This window comes from Pelobates fuscus, chromosome 2 (assembly GCF_036172605.1).
Source record: "Pelobates fuscus isolate aPelFus1 chromosome 2, aPelFus1.pri, whole genome shotgun sequence".
NCBI classification, from domain to species: Eukaryota; Metazoa; Chordata; class Amphibia; order Anura; family Pelobatidae; genus Pelobates; species Pelobates fuscus.
Window position 1 is genome coordinate 210,670,338 of NC_086318.1, and position 21,205 is coordinate 210,691,542.

General features: G+C 40.6%; 1 protein-coding gene across 13 annotated transcripts in view; it reads left to right on the forward strand.

Moving 5' to 3' along the window:
• The window catches only part of EPB41L2 (erythrocyte membrane protein band 4.1 like 2), a 297,090-nt gene that overhangs the window by 83,823 nt on the left and 192,062 nt on the right, over nucleotides 1-21,205 (forward strand). For all 13 annotated transcript variants that reach the window (XM_063443121.1, XM_063443128.1, XM_063443124.1 and 10 more), the window contains exon 2: nucleotides 13,759-13,815. The gene's annotated coding sequence lies outside the window, so the exon portion shown is untranslated. The remainder of the gene's footprint in view (nucleotides 1-13,758; nucleotides 13,816-21,205) is intronic.

Genomic DNA, 21,205 nt, shown 5'->3' on the forward strand with positions numbered 1-21,205 from the left:
ACATCTATAACTTGAAGAAATGCCTCTGCACTTGATCCATAGGCGGGGATTATTCCGCCCAGGCGCATACACTGGAGCTGTATTGAAGCTCCAGGAAAGTGTGAGTGCACATCTTTTATTTTATCACCACTACAGTTTTAAATACTACACTATTATTTCTTCTCTGGTTCTCTTCACATATACGTTGTCAAGGATTACTGAAGCGCTGCACCTACCCCCCTGTTTTTATCCTATCTAACACATACATTGATTTAATATTGTAATATAACATTTTTATTTATTTCTCTTTTCTTCATATGATGTAACATTTTTGGATACACTTTTAAAATGATTTAGAGGAACACACTGGTCTCCAATACTAATTTAATTAATTTGACAGGTCTTGGTCTCATTAATAAATAAATAAATATTTTGCCTCTGCCTATTTAGCTACACGCTCTCCCTTTAGAAAAAGACATCAAATATGTGCACACATCTCAGCCACTGACATTACAGAACGATCTGAACAAAACAATGTGCATTAGAAGAGGAAACCACCTATTTTCCCGACGATCTGCATCCATGATGTGACTCAAAAGCCACTCACTCAGTGCTGTTGGGGCTGAGACTGTGTACATACCTTTGATAAGGAAGTCTTTTTGGCAGAAGGGACATAGCTAAAGGGACACTATAGTCACCTGAACAACTTTAGCTTAATTAAGCAGTTTTGGTGTATAGAACATGCCCCTGCAGCCTCACTGCTCAATCCTCTGCCATTTAGGAGGTAAATCCCTTTGTTTATGAACCCTAGTCACACCTCCCTGCATGTGACTTGCACAGCCTTCCATAAACACTTCCTGTAAAGAGAGCCCTATTTAGGCTTCCTTCATTGCAAGTACTGTTTAATTAAGCGTTTCTTATCCCCTGCTATGTTAATAGCTTGCAAGAGCCTCCTGTATGTGATTAAAGTTCAATTTAGAGAAACCAGTTTTTTTTTCTCCATGCAGGCTCTGTCAATCATAGCCAGGGGAGGTGTGGCTAGGGCTGCATAAACAGAAACAAAGTGATTTAACTCCTAAATGACAGTGAATTGAGCAGTAAAATTGCAGAGGAATGATCTATACACTAAAACTGCTTTATTTAGCTAAAGTAATTTAGGTGACTATAGTGTTCCTTAAGGAAGGCAGGCTTATGGTGCAATATTCTGCAAAACATATATATTTATTTTTTTTATCCAAAGTCTACAAATATTTTAAATGAACACTATAGTCACCTAAACAACTTTTAGCTTAATGAAGCAGTTTTAGTGTATAGCTCAGTGATGGTGAACCTTTTTGAGCCCGAGTGCCCAAACCGCAATACATGCCAACTTTTTTTTCCCCTCAAAGTGCCAAAACTGCAATTAAACCTGAATACTGAGGTTTAAGTTTAGAAAAAAAAACTGGTACAGTTGTCCGAACTAATTAACATCTTTTAAAAGAACACAACAGAGTTCAATAATACAAATTATAAATGATATAAATTATAGATAAAATTAAGCTTATCTATATTACTATCTCCAACAAATACATACACGAACCGACACACAGGCTGCTGAACACACACACACACACACACACACACACACTGCTGAATACACACTGACTGCTGAGTACAGTCTGAGCGCGCACACACACACACACACACACACACACACTGCTGAGTACACACACACACACACACACATACATACATACATACATACATACATACATACATACATACATACATACATACATACATACATACATACAGACTACTGAATACAAACACTTACTGCATTGAGGGGTGCAGTGTATGTGTTTGTACATACGGATATATATATATATATATATATATACATTTTAATGATTAAAAATAATTTAACAAATATATCCAAAAATATGAAATTTTTTCATAGTTTTGAAGGTCAAGGTCACTTAGTAGGTATATTCTCATTAGGCTTTGCAACAGTAGGATGTTTTTTGTAATAAAGCAGAGTATGATAATACCTCCCACATAGGGCAATTATGTACGTAAGGTAAAAATTCCATGTGTGGACTAGCTAGTAGGACTTAATATTGTAAAAAAAAAAAAATTATATATATATATTTTAATTTTTCTCTTTCTGTTTCTTCAAAGGGAACTAGTCTCTTACTATGTGGTATAATAGATATCCTGCTCTGTATTCTGTGAGCCAAACAATGGTATTAATTGCTTGACATTAAGACTGTCAGCATTGCTATTTGCAGCACAAGGTCACTGTCCTTGAATAGCCTAAAAAATAATCTTTTGTTTAGTGCATTTTGTTTTCCAGAGTGTGTGCAATTTGTCAAATTCAAATGTTTTGATTTATTTAGTGATAAACTGCATTAACACAACATAATTTGTGAAATGTTTTAATATAGAGTTATGCACTAAAGTGAAAATTGAAAATAAATAAAGTTAATTTCAAATTTAGGGAATGAGCAGCCAAGATGAAACCATAGCTGACTTAGAGACTTATTTTCTGTTTGGTTATTTTGACCTTAAATCTGACATACTCTTTGAAATTAACTTGACTTCACCCTTTAGTGAATAGCCATGAGTGTTTGGACTTTCAACCTTTTATTTTAAGGTGTATGTGTATATATGTATATTATGCATATTTACATATATTAAAATCATGCCTCCCAACCATCCCGAATTCGTTGGGACAGTCACGATTTTAATGCCTGTTGACATAGGATGACATCAAGTGACTGGTAGGTGGGGTGAAATGCATGTCGAGGTTCACTCAAATCAGGACTGAAGTTGTGCAAAACTCGGAAAATGCCCTTTAACAATGAGAAGCAGAGATGGTGAGGTTTGCAAAAGACCATAAGGAATGTACAGTAGATAATTGGAGTAAGGTCATCTTCTCTGATTTGTCCAATTTTCACCTGGTAGTCTCATGGTTTGATGGAGGCCTGGTGAGGCTTACAAGTGTCACACCCACTGTGAAGTTTGAGGATTGCCACTGATTTGGGAATGCTTCACCAAGGCTGAATTCAGGCAGATTTATCTTTGTGAAGGACTCATGAATCAAGCCAAATACAAGGTTGTCTTGAAACAAAAATGGTTTCCTTCTGCTCTAACAATGTTCCCTAACTCTGAGGATTGCTTTTTTTCCCCCCAGATTCGTTATTTTTGCAATGACCGCAGTTGTCGGTACAATACATTGGGAAGTACATAGAGGTGAAATCTGGACAGTGTACAACTTAGCGTTACAGAAACCAGACAGTGGAACAGTATTGGTTACAGTGTACCGGATGATTTACTTCTTTGTGTGAGGAGTAAGATTGGCTGTCAATGTTTTTCGTTTATAGCATAATAACTAGAGTTGAGTGGACACCTGGATGTTCAGGTTCCTAGCAGCCATGCTGGGCGGTCGCATATCCGACAAGCTCCGTAGTAATTCGCCCAAAACAAGTCAATATTGGGGCAAAAGCCTTAAACCTCGACAGTTCTGCGGGTGAGGGATATCCCGGCGACCACAGCCTGTGACCGAACAGCAAAAGCAACAGTGCCTGACACACTACCAGACCAGAACTGAAAAACATGGCGGATGCCACGTGTAACTACCTAAACAGCCCCCCGCTACCCTCACTCGAGATACGGCTTGGCCGCCTATTCGCTGCCTTCTGGGCAAACATTTATCACCAAAGGAACACTTACGAGGAGGCTACACCAGCAATGCTCCCAGATGATGTTGCGCAACAACCCACAGCTCCAGAACGGAGTGATGGCGCAGCACGAATGGCGGGGAGGAGGTGGTGGGCGAACCGACAAAAGCCTCTGCGCCGCAGACCGAGACCAACAGTGAGCCGCCCTACCCCCGAGCAGGGACTACTCAATCGCAGCTTTGCCACCCTCTGGAGGAGTAGCAATCCACATGTGGGGAAACTGCTGCGCAGAAGGAGGCAGACTGGCCCCAAAGTGGAACCCCGCTGTAAACCCACAGCTTTCCTGGGAACCTCTACCCAAGGGACAGACCCACCTCACATGACCACGTTGCCTACCAGAGACTCCAAACTACAACCCACGAGGCTGCACCTTGCTTTGCCTCAGCAGGACTCTCGAACACCCTTTAAAGTGCTGGGTATCGGCTGACAGAGAACTCACTGACCGGGACACACAGAGGTACAAGCCCAAAGCCTCTAATACAATAGACACTGTCTTAACCACACAAACCTCTTGAACAGAGACTTTCCGACTACATAGAACTTTAACGAAATATCCACTGTTTATCCTTGTTAATTGTTTAGCAATCTCACAATATTCATCTCACACTTGCATAGTGCCTTACCGCATGCATCAGCCATGCTCCCAAATAGATTGTCACCTATTAACATAACGATGACATACCTGCCTGCCTGGCAATTCTCATGTTTATTTCTTCTATTTATTTTGTTATAACCATCCACATGTCACAGTTTATCGTATAGGATACCGCCTCATATACTCCTGACGTGTTCCGATAAGCCTGTTGTATTATTACGTAAGACACGTTGAATAAGCCTGTGACTACACAAGCTAACCTAAAAATGTTTGCAGTAATTACCTAATGAGCCCTCTCTATAAGTTACAAGCGAACCATATATCAGCATGTTCTCTCTTGTTCAAAAAAAGTGTGTGACTATCTCATACCATAACGCTGTATATTTCTGTACGATAATGCACTGCTTGTTAGCGCTGTCGTGGTGCTGCAAGCATATTGTTCTCCTCTTCACACAACAAAAATAAAGAATAAAAAAAAAATCTATTCTGAAAATAGAAATAAAGAATGAAAAAACGAAAAAATAAAAAGGACTATCGCGAACACAAAAAAATATCGTTAAGATAGACTCACCAGTCGTGCAGTGTCCCCAAGTGTCCCGGGATACTCAATGTGAGGGACCCTGGAAAACTTCTGCCAGGTAGCAGACCTATATAGGCCAAACTGTTGCCGGGAAAGGGGATCGGACCAATGTTGGTCTAACGGGAGCACTGTAGAGAGCACAAGGTACAAATCAGCCCATAGTAGTCAGTCTGAATAGATAATTAAATATTGGAACTCAAGTTCACAAGAAGTGCTTTAAATCCTAGTCCTCATTGAGCCCTGAGGGTGACAGTGTCTCCAGGATACTGATCCACTTGGATTCCTTCTGTAGAAGGAGTTTCTGTCTATCACCACCTCTCCTCAGGGGAGGTACTCTATCGATAACTTGAAACCTTAATTGATTAACTCCGTGGCCCTGTATCTTGAAGTGTCTAGCCACCGGAGCCTCATTAGTACCTCGTTGTAGAGCTGCCCTGATACTCCTCTTGTGCTCCCCTATCCACTCTTTGACGGGTCTGATGGTCTCCCCCACATATACATATCCACAAGGACACTTCAGGATGTAAACTACAAAGTCGGAATTACATGTATAGAAACCATTGACCGGAATTTTTTTACCGGATCGGGGATGAACAAAATGTCCCCCCTTGATCACACTGCTACAGTGTGAGCAACCTAGACAAGGGAACGTACCCTTTTGGGGTTCAGAAAAAAATGTGGTCTGCATTTTTGAACTGCCGATGTCTGATTTAACTAATAAATCTCTAAGATTAGCTACCCTTTGATATGAAAAGAGTGGGGGATTCTGAAATTCCAAGGGCAATTGTGTATCCCCCTGCAAAAAGTTGCCAATGTTTCATAATAATTCTGCGTATGCTATTCTGTCCATCCTACTCTCTTTAGCTGGACCATATAAAATGTCTTGACGTTTCAGATTCTGAACCCTTTCCCTCTGTGTTTGTGCAGGGTAACCCCTTTCCATAAACTTTTTAACATAAGGTTCATATATTAAAAACATATGTCTGGTGTTACGGATTGCCAGCATGGGGGTTTGTGCCTCCCCTGGTTTAAATCTCATTGTACCCACTATAGAATGGCGACTCCCAGCCCAATCCGCTGCGCTACAATGCGCATGACCCATAACATTGTTACATAGTACATTACCCTGTCAGTTTGTTTTCTAAGGAGGGGCATGATCTTGTGAGGCGACTACCCCCTTTGGTGTATTATTTCCGCATGTGATCGTGGAGGTGGCAGACTTACAGGTATATAACTGTAAGTGCACTGTGGTTACCACATTCCCCATTTATCGCCTACAACTATGGACAATGCCCCATTGACCATGCATCCTGGTCAATTAAGGTGTAGATCACCCGATCTACAGCAATGTGAAAAACCGGTGGAGTGCATAATTTCTCAATCCTTCCGAAGTTAAAATATATGTATTGTGTTGGCATATGAACATGTTTTCTTTGCATTATATGATGTCTGAAAACATATGTAATTATATTTAATTCTAAATGTATTTTATGTATGTGTGTGTATGTGTGTGTGTGTGTATATATATATATATATATATATATATATATATATATATATATATATATATATATATATACACCAAAAAATCCCGCACTCCACCCAAATCAAAGTGATATAATGCCCGGTGCTGAATCCAAACGTAGAAGTATACAAAAGTGAAGATGGAAAGCACTCCAAGGACTTCGTTAAAATATAACCTTTATTTGATCTCCAAAATAAAACGGTCAACGTTTCAGCCTGATACACTCAGGCTTTCCTCAGGACACACCATACAAAAAACAATCACCCAATATATAGCATAAAGCATAACGCTTACTTACCCCCACCTGTGTAGCATCCGACTCCCGGGACGACCGGAACGAGACTGCCGCGGGCTGATGACGTGAGCCTCAAGCCACGTGGTGTCGCGCTCAATGACGCGACCCGGAGTCGTTGCCATGGATACCTACATATACAAATCGTAAAAACATTAAAAACAACCCTCTAGGTACTATCGTGATGAAAGCTGCAACATATTGTAAATGGGGATCCTGAGTAGGCATATGTATATTCCGATGGCAATAATAAGATAGAAATTAAACCTTTCGACATATTCTAATTCAATGTAACCACATTCTGATACTAATAACTACAGTCAAGATAATAATAGTGGTACTGTGCGGGCATATATATCAATTAACGCCAAAAGGATACCAAGATGGATTTAAATATCGCTCCTGTGTGCTGCATAGATAAGATAACAATTGAGATATTAAAAAGGGGGAAACCGGCAATCTTTTATAGTGACCGCCATAATGCTGCAGCCAGACCAAAAACGGACTCCTACTCCCATGATTCCTATCCTATAGAAACTCCAATTTATATAACATTAGATGCCTATTGATAATCAAACAGTGATATTTCAACTAAAAAATGAACTTAAATGGAAAATACAGAATATATATCCTGAATCAGCATCAGACATTTGTTGTTCCCATACCAAGGAACTACCAATATACTGTACAAAAAATTAATCACGCTCCGTAGTCTACTACAAAAACAATTAATAGTAACCTAAAGCAATCAAAAATAAATAGATCACTCTGTATACCTCCCAACTATTTCAAATAATATGGAGGATTAACTCCTTGATATGGTCTCTAAAGGAATATGGCTGGGGATAACTTACTAATGAGATAATATTGCCTTCATCCAATTGAAGGTCAAAATTTGACAAAGTTTATCCCACTGGACTATAACCAAACCGCACCCATATCCAGAGTTCTATAGAATGGGAGCATTCCTAATTCCAAACAATAAAGATCGAATGCCATAGATACCAAGTCACTAAAGGTAAGTGATCGGCCTCTCCCCCAGGGTGGGCTCACAATCACCCCTTAATCGTGAACAACAATCACTGTATATAATAAAAAATGGTAAAGTGGAGAAGTCTAAACATGTATGCCTATCACATGTTATCCACATATTATAGAAATGCCGATAGGCTGTATTTCTCATTAAGACCGTTTGGATATACGGTTTTCAAAGTCCTTATCCAAAAAGTTCACGTTGGAGTAACATTTTTTTCCTGTCCCCTCCTCTTCGTGGAACTGGAACATGATCAATGGCCATCAATTTTAAAGTTGGTAACGTATGCCCTTGTTCCAAAAAATGTTTTGCCACAGGAAGGTCTGACTTCTGGTCTCTATAGGCCACTCTTATACTAGACCTATGATTTCGAATACGTTCACGTAAGGGTAGGTCAGTTTTTCCAATGTACGTCAACCCACATGGGCAACTTAATTTGTACACCACATAATCAGTGGTGCAAGTCAATCGATGTTTGATATTATATTTTTTTCCCGTATGTGGGTGGGTGAAAAATTTACCCGGTAGCATATGTCCACAGGTGACACATCCTAGACACCTGTAACAACCTGGATTCTTCGTTCTTTCATCCTGTAGATAACAATGCGTAGGATCTGTTTTGACCAATAGGTCCTTGAGGCTTTTGTTCCGCTTGTAACACATCATTGGAGGATGACGAAATTGCTCTGGCAGTGTGACATCATTTTTAAAAATTCTCCAATCCTTATTGATAATTTCTTTAAATTGTGAGGAAGCCGTTGAATAAGTTGTTGGAAACACCAATCTCTCCATAGTTGACTTATCTGATGTAGGACAAATCTGTTGGCATTTATCCAATGCCTTCTGAAGTGTGTAATTACTATAGCCACGTTGTTGGAACTTGTCCCACATATCACTCAATTGAGCTTCAGCCTTCACTTTGTTGGAGTTATTTCTCAAAACCCTAAGGAATTGTGAATACGGTAAGGATTCTTTCAATGCCTTGGGATGGAAGCTGTTAGCTTGTAGGAGTGTGTTCCTATCAGTGGGTTTTGAGTATGTGTAAGCCAGCTTATTACCTTCTTTGTAGACTCGTACATCCAAAAAGTCTACAGTCAACGGATCCACGGTCATTGTCAATTCCACATTAGGCGTACATGAGTTGATGTTCCGCACCATAATCTCTGCAGTGTTGGTGTCACCCCTAATAATCATGAAAATATCATCGATGTATCGTCTGTATATTACGATGTTATCCTTAAAGGGCTCCAGGATGTACTGTGATTCAAAACCAAACATGTAGCCATTGGCGTACATTGGAGCCATAGATGCTCCCATCGACGTGCCCGCTATTTGTCTATACCAACTTGATTCGAAACGAAAGTAATTCTGTGTGAGGACTAATTCCAAAATTTCCATCACATAGTCAATGGAGGGTCCCTCATATTTCGTTGAATCCTGAAGTATTTGTCTCATAGCTTGTACCCCCCCCATATGGGGTATAACAGTGTAGAGACTTTTAACGTCACAGGTTACCAAAGACGTGGGTTCTATTGGTAGCTCTACAGAGGAAATTAGTTTGAAGTTTGGAGTATCCTTAATATATGTTGGTAGAGTTTCAATTGATCCCTTAAACAAAAAGTCCAGCCACCTTGCCAAAGGCTCCAGAATGCCCCCAACAGCCGAAACAATGGGCCTTCCCGGAGGTTTTAGGAGGTTCTTGTGGACCTTCGGGAGTGTATAGATCACTGGTGTTCTGGGATTAGATTGATGTAGAAATTCCCAGAGATCTCTGTCAATCTCTGTCAATCAATTCATTCTCCAGTCCTCTCTGTAGAGCATTTTCAATCAACGTATTGACTTGAATTGTAGGGTCTCCCTGTAGTTTCAAATAAGTGTTGGAATCAGATAGTTGATCTAAAATTTCCAATCTGTAATTGCTGTAATCCTGGATGACAATCCCGCCACCCTTATCCGCCTGCCTGATGACAATATTCTTATCAACAGCCAAGGATTTGATAGTCTCCCTATCCTGTTTGGAACAGTTGGAACGGTATGGGTGTATGGTTCCTAAATGGTCAGTGGTTTCCTTGTCTACTGATCTTAAAAATGTTTTAACTCTACCAACATATATTAAGGATACTCCAAACTTCATCAAACTAATTTCCTCTGTAGAGCTACCAATAGAACCCACGTCTTTGGTAACCTGTGACGTTAAAAGTCTCTACACTGTTATACCCCATATGGGACAAATACTTCAGGATTCAACGAAATATGAGGGACCCTCCATTGACTATGTGATGGAAATTTTGGAATTAGTCCTCACACAGAATTACTTTCGTTTCGAATCAAGTTGGTATAGACAAATAGCGGGCACGTCTATGGGAGCATCTATGGCTCCAATGTACGCCAATGGCTACATGTTTGGTTTTGAATCACAGTACATCCTGGAGCCCTTTAAGGATAACATCGTAATATACGGACGATACATCGATGATATTTTCATGATTATTAGGGGTGACACCAACACTGCAGAGATTATGGTGCGGAACATCAACTCATGTACGCCTAATGTGGAATTGACAATGACCGTGGATCCGTTGACTGTAGACTTTTTGGATGTACGAGTCTACAAAGAAGGTAATAAGCTGGCTTACACATACTCAAAACCCACTGATAGGAACACACTCCTACAAGCTAACAGCTTCCATCCCAAGGCATTGAAAGAATCCTTACCGTATTCACAATTCCTTAGGGTTTTGAGAAATAACTCCAACAAAGTGAAGGCTGAAGCTCAATTGAGTGATATGTGGGACAAGTTCCAACAACGTGGCTATAGTAATTACACACTTCAGAAGGCATTGGATAAATGCCAACAGATTTGTCCTACATCAGATAAGTCAACTATGGAGAGATTGGTGTTTCCAACAACTTATTCAACGGCTTCCTCACAATTTAAAGAAATTATCAATAAGGATTGGAGAATTTTTAAAAATGATGTCACACTGCCAGAGCAATTTCGTCATCCTCCAATGATGTGTTACAAGCGGAACAAAAGCCTCAAGGACCTATTGGTCAAAACAGATCCTACGCATTGTTATCTACAGGATGAAAGAACGAAGAATCCAGGTTGTTACAGGTGTCTAGGATGTGTCACCTGTGGACATATGCTACCGGGTAAATTTTTCACCCACCCACATACGGGAAAAAAATATAATATCAAACATCGATTGACTTGCACCACTGATTATGTGGTGTACAAATTAAGTTGCCCATGTGGGTTGACGTACATTGGAAAAACTGACCTACCCTTACGTGAACGTATTCGAAATCATAGGTCTAGTATAAGAGTGGCCTATAGAGACCAGAAGTCAGACCTTCCTGTGGCAAAACATTTTTTGGAACAAGGGCATACGTTACCAACTTTAAAATTGATGGCCATTGATCATGTTCCAGTTCCACGAAGAGGAGGGGACAGGAAAAAAATGTTACTCCAACGTGAACTTTTTGGATAAGGACTTTGAAAACCGTATATCCAAACGGTCTTAATGAGAAATACAGCCTATCGGCATTTCTATAATATGTGGATAACATGTGATAGGCATACATGTTTAGACTTCTCCACTTTACCATTTTTTATTATATACAGTGATTGTTGTTCACGATTAAGGGGTGATTGTGAGCCCACCCTGGGGGAGAGGCCGATCACTTACCTTTAGTGACTTGGTATCTATGGCATTCGATCTTTATTGTTTGGAATTAGGAATGCTCCCATTCTATAGAACTCTGGATATGGGTGCGGTTTGGTTATAGTCCAGTGGGATAAACTTTGTCAAATTTTGACCTTCAATTGGATGAAGGCAATATTATCTCATTAGTAAGTTATCCCCAGCCATATTCCTTTAGAGACCATATCAAGGAGTTAATCCTCCATATTATTTGAAATAGTTGGGAGGTATACAGAGTGATCTATTTATTTTTGATTGCTTTAGGTTACTATTAATTGTTTTTGTAGTAGACTACGGAGCGTGATTAATTTTTTGTACAGTATATTGGTAGTTCCTTGGTATGGGAACAACAAATGTCTGATGCTGATTCAGGATATATATTCTGTATTTTCCATTTAAGTTCATTTTTTAGTTGAAATATCACTGTTTGATTATCAATAGGCATCTAATGTTATATAAATTGGAGTTTCTATAGGATAGGAATCATGGGAGTAGGAGTCCGTTTTTGGTCTGGCTGCAGCATTATGGCGGTCACTATAAAAGATTGCCGGTTTCCCCCTTTTTAATATCTCAATTGTTATCTTATCTATGCAGCACACAGGAGCGATATTTAAATCCATCTTGGTATCCTTTTGGCGTTAATTGATATATATGCCCGCACAGTACCACTATTATTATCTTGACTGTAGTTATTAGTATCAGAATGTGGTTACATTGAATTAGAATATGTCGAAAGGTTTAATTTCTATCTTATTATTGCCATCGGAATATACATATGCCTACTCAGGATCCCCATTTACAATATGTTGCAGCTTTCATCACGATAGTACCTAGAGGGTTGTTTTTAATGTTTTTACGATTTGTATATGTAGGTATCCATGGCAACGACTCCGGGTCGCGTCATTGAGCGCGACACCACGTGGCTTGAGGCTCACGTCATCAGCCCGCGGCAGTCTCGTTCCGGTCGTCCCGGGAGTCGGATGCTACACAGGTGGGGGTAAGTAAGCGTTATGCTTTATGCTATATATTGGGTGATTGTTTTTTGTATGGTGTGTCCTGAGGAAAGCCTGAATGTATCAGGCTGAAACGTTGACCGTTTTATTTTGGAGATCAAATAAAGGTTATATTTTAACGAAGTCCTTGGAGTGCTTTCCATCTTCACTTTTGTGTGTGTGTGTGTGTGTATATATACATATATATGTGTGTGTGTGTGTGTGTATGTATGTATGTATGTATGTATGTATGTATGTGTAAAATATATTTTATATATAATTTATATATTGAGACCTCCCTAACAACCCAGGCAGAAATACCAGTCCTATATTTGACCCTGTAACTTTCCAAAACTCCATAACACCTGTTCATGGGGTTTTATGTTGTACTCGAGACATCACTGAACACAAATATGAGTATTTTAAGGCAGTAAAACATATTATGATAATATCCGTGAAAGTGTAGCTTTTGTGTGAAAATGCAAAAAAACAAAAACAAATATGAAATCTAAATTTGGCCAGGATTTGTGACTAAGTGGCTACTGAAAAAGATTAGACATATCCCATTTTGAATAAACCTAGTTGTCTATTTTTTTTTTAATATATTTTACAAACGATATACAGTGATGGGGTAATTTTCATTCCTGGGCTTCCATATGGTCTCAAAGGCAATATAGACCCATCAAATCAAACTTCAAAAATGGAACTGGAAATGGTCTTTTTATCTGACACTTGAGTAAAACTCCATGAAACCTGTGCTTGGGGGGCATTGTTGTACTCCTGGGACAAGAGTGCATACACATGTGTGTTTTATTGCAGCAAAAGCTAAGAGTATTATGACATTCACTGTCGAAAATGTTATGCAGAACTTGGAAAATAACATTTCTTAATATCCCACATTTGTTTTAGATTTTATTCACATTAAATAGTTTCTTATATAAATATAGAAATGAAAGCCCTGTTTCTCCTGAAAACAAAATGATACGTACTATGTGTGGGTACACTTAATATTAAATACTTAGAATTTGAGCTATGTCTGTTCAACCATAATTTAAGTTTTGTCTTTGTCGTAACTTGTGCCTCCGTCCTTAAGGGGTTAACCTTCTCGTTTTGCATTAGTATTACGGTATTGAGTTGTATAATTGTATTTGAGATGTTTTACTGTGTACATGATTGCAGTTTAAGGTGAAATCGGTGAGCTGTAGTCTATCCAGAGAAATGCTATACATACACACCTTAGGTACCAAGCATAGCGAGTCCTGTTTTACTTTCTCTAAACTTCTTCTTTCCTCATACATGGATGATTAATTAATTTTTTCCTCTTCTTTTCCAGGTGAGCTGTAAACTAGAGCAAAACTTGCATCATTCTGTAATCTTGACAACCTTTCAGGTAAGTTATTTCATTTTAAATAAAAAATAGTTAAAAGTAGGTCAGCTTAGATGTACCGGAAGCTGATGTGAGTGTGTGAGCAATGAGCTGTGAAGCTGAGTAGTTAAGGAGATCCCCAAACCCAACCTGCTTGAAAAAAGAAACAAAATGGGTAAATCAAAAAAGAACTCTAATCCTGGCACCCCTCAGAAAGGGGAAAAAAGAAACCGTGCCAAATTTAAGAGCCTTCTTGATTCCTCTGCCTAACTCACCTCCACATGGCAGAGAAGTAAGCCACGAGGGAGAAGATGCCGAAGGCGATTGCCAGATATGGCCGACAGAGCAAAAGGTCTAACTGAAAGAGGAAAAGAAACGGAACGATATAGTGGTGAATACAAGGCTGCACTGTCTATACAACGAAAGACAGAGCCTAAATAAAAAAGGTAAAGCAGTGGAAATCTGAATAATCCAGAAGATGAAGGTAATATGGTGAATGATCAAAATGATATGATTTATGCACTGACATAAAAATGATTTTGTGTTTCATATGGAACAATTAAAAGTAAGCTTTGAATAAACAGCTGCTGAAACTAAGCAGACTTTTCAGGAAGAAATTAAATCACTTAAAGAGGCTTTAACTCATTTGGGAAACGGTATCCAAACAATAGAATCAGATCAGTTGCCTATACATTTCACACTAACTGATATGGAATCCAAAATAAAGAAGCAAAAAAATTATAAACTTTTTGGCACAACGGATGACAGATCTTGAGAATAGGGGGCGTCACTCTAACTTAAGAGCAAGAGGCATGCCGGAAACAAATGTTCAGGAAGATTTAACCTCATGCTTTAAATGCCTATTCAATAAGGTTTTAGATAGAGAAAATACAGCAGAGGTGATAATAGAGCACACCACACCTATAAACAGAATAACATCCTCGATTCAACTCCAAGAGATATGTTTGCATTCTTATACACTAAAAGAAGAAATCCTTAAAGCCAAAATGAAACAGAATATACAAGTGGACAATGCAAAAATAGTGATCCTACCTGACATCTCTCGCACAACATTACTAGCAAGGAAGAAATTTAAGCGTCTAACTGATCTGTTAAAAATACAACCTATTCCATTCTGCTGGGGCTTCCCACTATCTAAAATAGTGCAGAAAGATTCAGAGACTTTTACAGTTAAATCACCTGAAGACGTAGCACAGTTATGTAAAAACCTACAAATCTCTACACCAGACCTCACAGAGTGGACTAACTCTTTAAAGGAAGATGCAGAAATTCCACAGTTAAAAAAAATCAACCATAGTGGGGCGGGGCCTGGTGTCTGAGCGGACTAGACGTGTTTCTCTCGGGCTCCCGCTTAATCGAGCTAAAACCAAGCTATTTATGACAAAAAACACTGCTAAACGGCAGCCTGACCCACAATCCGACTATTAAATAAGCCAGGAGGTTCCTATATTCAAAAAGGGTTCAAAATCCTTGCCTGGAAATTATAGACCTGTGAGCTTAACTTCTGTGGCTGGTAAAATATTTGAAAGGTTATTAAGGGATTATATTCAAGAATTCCTTGAGAAGAACTTGGTTATCAGCAAAAATCAGCACGGTTTTATGAAGCACAGGTCGTGTCAAACTAACTTGATTGCATTCTACGAAGAAGTAAGTAGAAGTATAGATGAGGGTGTTGCAGTGGATGTGATCTATTTGGACTTTGCCAAGGCATTTGATACAGTTCCACACAGATTAGTGTTCAAACTCAAGGAAATCGGTCTAGATGAAAATGCTTGTTCTTGGGTAGAACATTGGCTTAAAACAGAGTACAAAGAGTTGTCGTTAATGGTAAACTTTCAAGCTGGACAGAGGTGGCAAGTGGTGTCCCTCAGGGGTCTGTACTGGGACCCCTTCTATTTAACATGTTCATAAATGATCTTGAAGACCGCATTGAAAGTCATGTTTCAGTGTTTGCAGATGACACAAAACTTTGTAAAATAATACAATGTGAGCAAGATATTACTTTGCTGCAGAGGGATTTAGATAGACTGGAGGACTGGGCACTCAAATGGCAGATGAAATTTAATGTTGAAAAATGCAAAGTTATGCACTTCGGCGTAAAGAATACACAAGCAACGTATACCCTTAATGGAAGCGAATTAGGGATAACAACACACGCAAAGGACTTGGGAATTGTTATAGACAACAAACTATGCAACAATGTGCAATGTCAATCAGCAGTGGCCAAGGCCAGTAGCGTATTGTCATGCATGAAAAAGGGCATTCATTCTCGGGACGAGAATATCATTTTGCCTCTTTATAAATCACTGGTAAGACCACACATTGAATATGCTGTGCAATTTTGGGCACCTGTTCTAAAGAAGGATATTATGGCACTAGAAAAAGTGCAGAGGCGGGCTACAAAATTCATAAAAGGAATGGAACATATCAGCTATGAAGAAAGGTTAACAAATTGAAACCTATTTAGCTTAGAAAAACGTCGCCTGAGAGGAGATATAACATTATACAAATATATTCGAGGCTAATACAAACCATTGTGTGGAAATCTATTCACAAACCGGACCTTACATAGGACACGAGGTCATGCGTTTAGACTGGAAGAAAGAAGATTTCGTCTAAGGCAAAGGAAAGGTTTTTTTACTGTAAGAACAATCAGGATGTGGAATTCTCTGCCTGAAGAAGTGGTTTTATCAGAGTCCATACAGATGTTCAAAAAGCTACTAGATGCATACTTGCAAAAACAGAATATTCAAGGATATAATCTTTCAATGTAGGGTAATAACTGCTTGATCCAAGGATAAATCTGACTGCCATTCTGGGGTCAAGAAGGAATTTTTTTCCTAGCTTGTTGCAAAATTGGAAGTGCTTCAAACTGTTTTTTTTTGCCTTCTTTTGGATCAACAGCAAAAAACATATGTGAGGAAGGCTGAACTTGATGGACGCAAGTCTCTTTTCAGCTATGTAACTATGTAAGGAGCACGCTGTCTGGTCCGGACCGGACCCAAATTTAGAACAGCCACTATATTCGGCTTGGAGGCCTACCTGGACGGGCATGGGCCGCGGCGAGAGGCGGACGATCTCCCGAGGCGATGCCCTATGAGTGGAGCTTCACGCCTGGAGCCCTGTCCCCCCCCCCCCCCCCCTTGGGCCGGCAGGGGTTATCCCGGCCCCCACTGGGAACCCAGACCCACCAAACATCTAAGCGAAAGAGATGCCCTGACACCGCGCGGCAGCGACAAGATGGCCGCGGCAGCCTGGAGATCCGACAGTGGAGGGAATCGTTTGACGCCAGGTTTGAGGCGCTATGTCGGGAGTTCTGGCATTGTCTCAACAGGCGACCACAGCCACCTACCTCTCAAGCTGCCAAGCTAGAACAGAAGGAACCCAAGCAAGGCAATCCAAACGCCCAAATGCTTCCTCACAGGGCCCCCTATTTGCCGGAACAGAGAGCCACCCGCGGCACAGCCACGACCAAGCAACAAAAGGCGCGAAGAAACAAACGCAGACGGCATTCTGCACTGCTCCGAGCCTCTGCCCGATATGGGGGAGTAAAAAACCTGACCACCAGGAACACCCGCATCAGTAGACCCACAGAGCGGGCCAATCTGCGGGCCAGGGAGAGGAAGACACTTCCACCGACGCACAGAACCGGCATCATGCATCCGAGGTACCCTACGCACATACCGACAGAACTCTCACCCTGGCACGGAACCGCGAGGAGGACGCAGAGCCCAAGTAAAATTTCCATGTACACCCTGCACTTGCCGATCAGAGGAATAGGCTGACCACGCTTCCCTCCCTGCAGATGGGTCCCCATGCTGAACAGCATCAGGGACAAAGGGACGCCATTTGCCATACAGGTCGAACTCACTCTCATGCACCATAGGTAATGTCAATTTCCCAAAAGTGTTGGGGGACCCAGTGGCCACAAAGCCTTGATGCGTTATATGACGACCAAGCAAACTTAGTTGGGAACCCTCATAAGTTTAAGACTCTATAATATTCTCGTTCACTAAGCATGATTGATTACTATACCTGCTTCTAGTTTAATCTGCATGTTTTTATGACTTCTACGCTAATGTAATGCCTCACTATGACTAAGCTTGTTCTCTTACAAAAAAAATGTGCAGCACATCTTGACCTTATTTGTTTAACATTGTCATTACAACTTTTGTCATAAGTCATAAAGTCAATAAGAAAGCTTGTAATTCAACACTGCACGCAAAAATAAAGAATAAAAAAAAAAAAAAAATCAACCATGGTTCCGACGTCCACAAAAGAAAAAGCAAAAAAAGAATATGGAATATGGTATTTTTTTTCTTTTTTGGCACGATTAGAAGGAATATTGCAGTGAAATGGTAAGGATAAGATTTATTTTTTTTCTTTTTACTTTTTGTTCTTCCCCCACACCTCTCTGTATTTAAAGGGACACTCCAGGCACCCAGACCACTTGTGCTCATTGGAGAGTGGTCTGGGTGCCAACTCCCACTACTACCCTTAACCCTGCAAGTGTAATTATTGCAGTTTTTCATAAACTGCAATATTTACATTGCAGGGTTAACTCCACCTCTAGTGGCTGTCTATTAGACAGCCACTAGAGGTCACTTCCTGGGTTCTAGCACAGGTTTCCTGTGCTAGAGCGTCGCTGGACGTCCTCACGCTGTGTGAGGACCTCCAGCGTCGCTCAAAACCCCATAGGAAAGCATTGAAATGATTTTTCAATGCTTTCCTAAGGGGAGACGTAATGCGCATGCGCGGCATTTCCGCGCATGCGCATTAGGTCTCCTCGGCCGGTGAGCGAGATTAGTCTCGCCCACCGGCCGACGTAATCATTAGGAGGAGCGTCGCGGAGGCGGAGACAGCGGCGAGGGACATCGCCGCTGTCCCAGGTAAGTGACTGAAGGGGTTTTCACCCCTTCAGTAACCGGGGATTGGTGGGTGGGAGGGAGAGGGACCCTCCAGTGCCAGAAAAACGGATCGTTTTTCTGGCACTGGAGATTCCCTTTAAAGGTTCATATGTGAAATTTTTATTTAAAGGAGAACAATTAATATTAACAGTAATTTCACACAAGATTTTTTTTTCAGACTCATAAATACAGAAAGGGTAATTTACAATGACACTGGAGCTTTTTTTGTTGCTTTTTTTATTTAATATAATATGTGCACTAAGAGAGAAAGTAAAAAAAAAAAAAAAAAAAAGGAAAATGAATGGAAAAAGGAAAGTGTGAGTGTGTGTGTGTGTGTGTGTGTGTGTGTGTGTGTGTGTGTGTGTGAATATATATATATTATATGTGTGTGTGTGTGTGTGTGTGTGTGATGGAAATAGAGAATAAATAAGAAAATTTATATTTTTAAATGTGAATAACTGGAAAGGAGAAATCCTTCATATAAATCAACTTATCACAAAAGATGGTGTGAACGGAATAACATGAAAAAGAGAATAAGGAAGAACATCGGGGTGATTCGACACTAACAAATTTATAATCATTTTTTTTTTTTTTCACCTCTCCTTAATGCCAGCGCCATTATTGGTTTGGATATGTTATAAACCACCTATTGTAAATATTAATGAGGAAGAACAGCTATTAGAGCAAATTGGGAAAGCTGCAAATCTGGGTAACACGTTAATTGGAGAATTTCATTACCCGGACATAAATTGGGATAGAGGGACTAGTACTTCAGCAAGGGGAATAAAGTTTTTGAATGTGTTAAATTACACCTTCATGACACAAATGGTACAAGCACCAACTACCGTATATACTCGAGCAGAGTTTTTCGGCAAATTATTATTATTATTTTTTAAATTCTTTATTTTTGTTGTGCATTTAATTGTAACAAAATGCGCAAGGTACCCCAAAGGCAATCCTCGCGGAAATATTCAACAGTAATAACAGTGGAGTAGTCAAAGTTGCAAGCACATTTTTCTATTTATATTAAAAACGTGTGGTCAGAAGAGGCTGAATACAATTTTTTTCAGTGAGCTAGTAGCTGCACTTTGCTATGTTAAATCATGAATGATGTCTACGCTGTTAACATATTGTATGATAGCATGGTTTGTTAACAAATCTAGAAAATAGCATATGGAATGCTTAGCAGCGTTCGAGTGGTAGGCTAGGTTGAGTACGCCTGTGTATGTATACCATCGGTCGTCCCGCCTGAGAGTGCTGGGGGGCATGGTTGACCGGCCCGTTCACTAATGGGTCCTGGACTCCATAGACATATTTATTATGACCTTTCTACCTGTTGTACACGGCAAAGGTTTAAGTGCGCCTGTTCCAAGCTAGCATGGTTTGGGCTCTCTCCGGTCAGGTTGCCGCTTGGGGTCTAGTTTTAACTCTGGTACGTACAGGCAAAGTGTCGCTGGACTACTGTGTGGGGGGGACTCCTACCGCCTCGTTGTGAATATTTACGCCTGGCTATGGCCATGTCTTACGTGCAAGGCTGATTCAGGTGGGGGGATTGGGTGTTATGGTCCCCGGACTACTCGTCTGGGGGTTTTGAGTGTGGCATGACCTGCACTTTATGAGAGCAGAACTGGTTGGCTTGGGAAGGTGTGGATACGTCAAAATCCTGTTCAGAGAGGCTAAAACATTTTAAAACAAGTTAGCAAGGTAACAAACTAAAATAAAATAAATTTGAAATTAAATCAATGCAGCCAGGGCATCCCGGTATTCTGCTGCCTGCTGGAGATCTTCACTCAGGTTTTCCCTGAGGTGCTGTGAGTGTCTTTGGTTCTGTGTGGGACAAAGGTGTGGGACCCCTTCTGGATTCAATTGGTGGAGTGGTTTGCTTGGTCTCGGGGTTTCATTTTAGTGGAAAGAGTCCTGCGGCAGTCCTCGAGTGGGCAGCAAGGTTGCCGCTTCCCGTAGGTCTCAGACCTCATGTTTGTTTTCCCCTTGAGTGACTTGCAGCGTTCGGGCTTGGTGCCATCTGTAGCGTATTCTGTTCCGTCGTAAGAGTGCAGTAAAAGGCTGGAGTGATCGCCGCCAGGCAAGCGTGCCTCCAGTGAGGTCTGCGAAAAAGGACAACTCCATAGATTCAAAAGAATATGATGAACAGTCTCTGGCCGCTGCCATCACCGCTGTCTTGTCTGTGTGCAGTTGGAAGCACAGGATGAGGTCTCGGGGCGCCGAGGTCGGTGCTTTGGCCGGCTTCTGGGTCCTAAAGAAGCTATCCAGGTTGACGCTTCTGGCTTGTTTCGGCATTAGCAGTGCCGCGAAAAGACGTCTCAGTAAGTGTGGTATCTCTGCTGGTGGGATGCTTTCCGGAATGCCCCGGATTTTGATATTGTAGGCCCGGCGGGCGTCCTCCAGGGCCGCAAAACGGCGGTCGTGCGCCTCATTCTGTTTGAGGTCCCTGACCTCCTGCTGCAGTGCTGTGATTTGGCTTTTTG